Consider the following 5,325-nt stretch of genomic DNA (forward strand, 5'->3'; position numbering starts at 1 on the left):
TTTTTTTTTTTTTAGCAGATATCCAAGACATTTTACACTTCCAAAGGCAATATGTAATGTCTAGTTAAGTGGATAGTAGCATCATTTTAGTGTCTTTCTCTTTCACAAAGATAAGAAGAACTTCTTTAACTCTTAAGGGAAAAAAAAATCTGCTGAAGATGCTGTCTCTTCAGAAGCTTCAAAGGGTCATACACTCAGTTAATTGCAGTTTTGAGCACATGGATTACACTGGATTTTGCTGCACATCTTTGTAAAACATATATCAAATCATGTCAGTACCTTTTTTAAAATTCTTTGACATCTCACCCGCCACCTTCAAGACAAAAGTCTGAATTTTTCTGCATGGCAGGCATATGACCATCTTCAGAATTTTCTCCCTGAGTGTCTAGCATCATCTCAGCTCTGTCTTCTTTCTCCTCCAACCCTTTTCCCTACCCACACACTGACACACATTTTTTGAACACTACAAATTCTATCACATCTTCAAAAGCTTTTAGAACATTTATCACTTCATAAATTGTTCTTTGGCCAGCATCACTTTGCTCACCTTGCAAACACCTTCCAAAACCTTGTGGAAATGCCTCCTTTCCCTGAAGCATATCTTGATCCTCAGGCAGAATATGTTATTCCTTCTTTTGGATTCCCAGACCGTTGTTCAATGATAGCATTTAACAAACTAGGTTTTAATTATTTGTTTTTCTATTTATCTCTCCCTACTAGAAAGAGAGTTCCTTTAGGTCTGTGTCATCAGGACATAGCAAATGGAAGATAGTAAGAGATTTATTAACTAAATGGATGAAGGAAGACAGAAAGGAAAAATGGAATGTCTGATATCATGGTGAAATATATCTAATTATTTCTAACTAATGACTGGACTTGTGGCCCAAATTCTGACACAGAGTTAAGAAAAAAATGGTGCTTGATCATGTTGTATTTTTTCCTTACAGCATTAAAATGATGATTTAACAGATCTTGTAAAGGAGAAAGCATATGTAAAGTGCTTCAAACAGGGGAGACTAAACATTATCATAGCTGACATACCATGAACTCATTTTATGTACCAGATATGATCAGCATTATCTCATTTAACTGTCACATATATGTTTTATGAGGTAGATTATCACAAGTCCCATTTCCCAAGTAATAAAACTGATGAGCAGAAAGAGGGCTACAGCTAATAATTACAAGGAAACTGGGGCTAGACCCTAGGTCTATCTTGAGTCCAAACTCTGAAAGCTACACTAGTAAGTCCCCAGATAAGTTAGAAAATAAAAAGCATCATCTATAGTTTATATATCATAGAAATGTTTGTATGAGTATTGTATTATAAAAGTGGCAAAATAAAACTTTTTCAAACATGGGCCATCTAAGCCATATATTTCTTTGATAAATTGGAAAGACTCACAAGAAGTTAACAGGCAGCAAGATATGACCTCCCTTATACTCTAGGTTACAATGTTATCAAAAACAACTATTTTAGACTCTAAGTATTTCCATGAAAAAATCATGTATCATATTATTTGCTACTTATCCAATCTCATAGAAATATTGGGTACAATACTGAGTTCATTTTTATGACACTTCTTAAATATTCCAATTAAATATTTACATTCAGATATATATAAGCTGTAATTATTATTAGCAATAACACTATTTTGTCTTACAAAAAAAAATGTTTGCTACTTTAATGGGAGCTTAAATCCCAAGTATTACTTCCCCACAATTCCATTCAGGTGAATATTTCTTCTAAATGACTTACACATAGACAAACCTTCTAAAGTTCAACTCAAATTTATGCATCTCTGACATATATAAACAGACACAATAGCTGCCATTAGATGACAGTCTTAAACACCATTCAGAAATGTTCTGCACACAAATATCCTCCAGGCAGATAAATGGTTTTTGCAGAATTTCTTTTCCAGCAGGAAAACTACAGAACTTTCTTTTGCCTCATTATGCTCAGAGTGTGCAAGTATGAAGGAAATTATAAACATTATCTACGATAGTGGTTCTCAAAGTGTGCTCTCCATATTAGCAATATCAGAATAGCTTAGAAACCTGTTAGAAATGCAAATTCCTGGGCCTCCCCAAACCAACTGAGTCAGAAACTAAGGAATGAGACCCATCAATCTGTATTTTAACAAGCTCTCCTGGTGATTACAATGCCCAGGAAAGATCAAGAACCATTGACCTACCCCCTGCTCTTGTTTCACAGGGGAGGAAATTGAGGCCTCAGGTTCTGTAATTAATCAAATTAGTAACACCTAAACATAATAATTTCTTGTACAAAAGCCAGTATGTTCTCCCATTCTTTATTTTCCTCTCATTGATTACCACCAGAGTCTAGTCTCTAGGGACACAATACAGAAATGCCATTGTTAGTTTTCTGGATCCAGTGCATGTAAGCCTTAAGGTCTGAGTCTACAAATAGAAAACAACACTTTTGAGCACTTTTTTCAATTAAGACTACAGAGCTGCTTCACCAACAATCCACAATTCCAATAATTGCCCTAGACATCATCATCTACTATCGATTTACTCAAAATAAACCTATCATAACTTCCCTCTAGAATCAAGTAGTAAAAACAAAATTTTCCTTTCTTAAAACAGTCCTTAAATTCAGACATTTCCACTTGCCAGAACCCATCCAGAAGACCCATATACAATGGAATTACAAAAGCTAGAGCCTTCCCATGTGTGGGAGTTTCAATGTGTTGGGGCAATTTGGAATACCTGGATTGTTGGCTAGTTTGGATTGAGCCCTTAGCCCATCTTGATTCCCTTGATTCCCAATTCCAGAATAATGAGAACCCTGTCATGCTCTCTTGGTACTTACTTAATCTAAAATCATTTGCTTCCTTTTTTTTTGTTTTTTTTTTTTTTTGAGTGAAAGAGAAGATGTTTCCTTATTGAATACCAGCATACCAAGAGCTTCTCCAGTGCTCCTTGAGCGTTACCACAGATGCTGAAGAGTATAACACATCTCTAAGGCAGAATTTCAAAAAAGCAGAACTTGTGTGCACAAAATAATTTTACTGAAGAACAAAGAGAATGTATTCTTTCACTCATTCAAGGAAGATGTTTCTTTTAGAATTAGAGATTGTAGCTCAAGTCAAAGGTGTGCATGAAACGGGGAGGCATGGTAAGAATTCCGCTGTGCCAGTATCTCTTTCCATATTGCCATCTTCTTCCCTAGTCTCCAGAAGTTCCTCTGGTCGTGTCCAGGTATGGTATGTTCCCTCTCTTTAATCATTTCCTATATTGGGTAGGCATCTGTATTTGAAAGACAGTACCTCTCATTCTTAAAAAGATTCTGTGTACTATCATAACAAGAATGCCTGTTTAGTGTTCTGGGAAGACAGCAATGCTTTCTGAGGGCTGGTCTTTGTCTTCCAATTTCAACCGCCTGGTCTATCAATACATTAACCAAATTATTGCTAAGTCTCCTAAGGCTAATAAACATTTCTCTATCCTCAGGATTTATTTGTTTACAGTATCTAAAATTACTAAAGATCATAAAAGATAACCCTTCATCTCCCTTATTGCCATGACCTTTCCAAATGAAGAGAGCTATGATAAAAAAAAAAGTAAAACCTTTGCTGCAGCATTTCAAATTCTTCATGACAGTGTCTGACTCACAGTTCTCTCAACAGCTTGCCGCTTTCCTAATGATCTTTTTATTTCCTCAAAACCATTTATTTTCAGGTCTGCAAAGGTATATACTCTTTCCATCTCTCTAGATACAACAAACTTGCTTCTAAAAATTAAATCACATCTAATAACAGATTGAAAGAAATAATTTAGGAAAGAGCTGCCTGTTGCTAGGCACTCACCAGACCACTTCATTCTCACACACCACAGAAAGTCCTCAAGTGCAGTGGTGGATAGTCAGGCACAGGTGCATTTCACAGAAATGATACATGGTAATTCATTCTGGGAACAGCAATGGGTTACCAAGCTTTCACATGATTTTAAAAACTAGTAGTGGCAGCCTATATAATAATCATTCTCAGCAAATTTCCCACATCATGTGGGGTTGTCATTGCTTAATATGTTAAAAGTCATTGATAACATGGAAAACGAAGCCACCAAGAGAAAAACTTTAGACCAATGGGACACTAGCCTAGCTTTAGAAAATATACCATCCCCTAAATATACATGGGGTTTTTTATTTTTTTTGTTTGCTTATTGGAATTACCCTATTACCTGATGGATGAATTTCCAGTTTTGGATTTCCCTAGAGTTTTCTGTCGTATTCCCAGTGGCTCCCATTTCTGTAGAATGGCTCTGCAGTCTTTTCTGTATGTTTCCACATTAGGAGCAGACTCAAGAAATATTTTATAACGCCATGCCACTCACAAACACAATAAATTATTCAAATTCCCAAAATGAGATATTCATTATTCTGGAGACTCTCACTGTGGATACAATTCTTTTCATTCATTTATAAGTATTTTTGAGGGCTTATAATATGCCATGCACTGGACTAAACACTTGGGGAAACAAAGATGAATTAATCATGGATTCCACTCCATCAGCTACATTTTAAAAGAAGAGTCAAATTTAAGATATTTCCATGCTAATTAGCTTGAGACTTTTGCTTTGTTTTATTACCTAGAAATAAATATCTTTCTAAAGGAAATACATTTCTAGAAGCATAAGAACTGTCCATTCATCATCAGAAATAAATGACTCCTCAAAAATTCTCATTTCCAAAATAATCCCCAAACTTTAATCATTTGTATTTCTATTAGGTGATAAATATTATCTTTTTAAAAAGAAGTTATAGGTAAGAGAAATAGCTCTCTGTGGGGAAGTGTTAAATCTCTGCTAGCCCGGCTGTCCCGTACTTCCCTTGGCCTTTTCAGTGGTTCCACTGTGTCCACTAAAGTGGAAGCACCTCAGGAAAGCCCCACCAAGGCCTCCCCAGCTCTGACTCTTAACAGGAACTTTCACCTTCCGCATCTCAGGCTGGATTACTACAGACCAGTTTAAAGCTGCCTGCTTAGGCTAGAACACCATCTGTACTCATGAGGCAATAACTTTCAATGTGCAAATTAGTCACACTCCCAAAGAATTTATTTGGAATTTAAAAAGATAATTCTTTAAGTGAAAGAATTGCTCTAGGTGTGAAATTAAGCCTTCTGTTATACAAGCAAATGAGATATTTGGGAGTGGGAGGGTGGTCTTTCTGTATCTAACCTAGATCAGCTTTCAAGGTCCTCAGGATAAGTCTTGACCCTCACCCATCACTACTTCAACACCTATGATCTGTAAATATGATCTCCTCCATGGGCTTTCCCCAACCACTTTAGCCCTACA

This window comes from Propithecus coquereli, unplaced genomic scaffold (genome assembly GCF_000956105.1).
Source record: "Propithecus coquereli isolate 6110/MARCELLA unplaced genomic scaffold, Pcoq_1.0 Scaffold333, whole genome shotgun sequence".
In the NCBI taxonomy this organism is placed as follows: domain Eukaryota; kingdom Metazoa; phylum Chordata; class Mammalia; order Primates; family Indriidae; genus Propithecus; species Propithecus coquereli.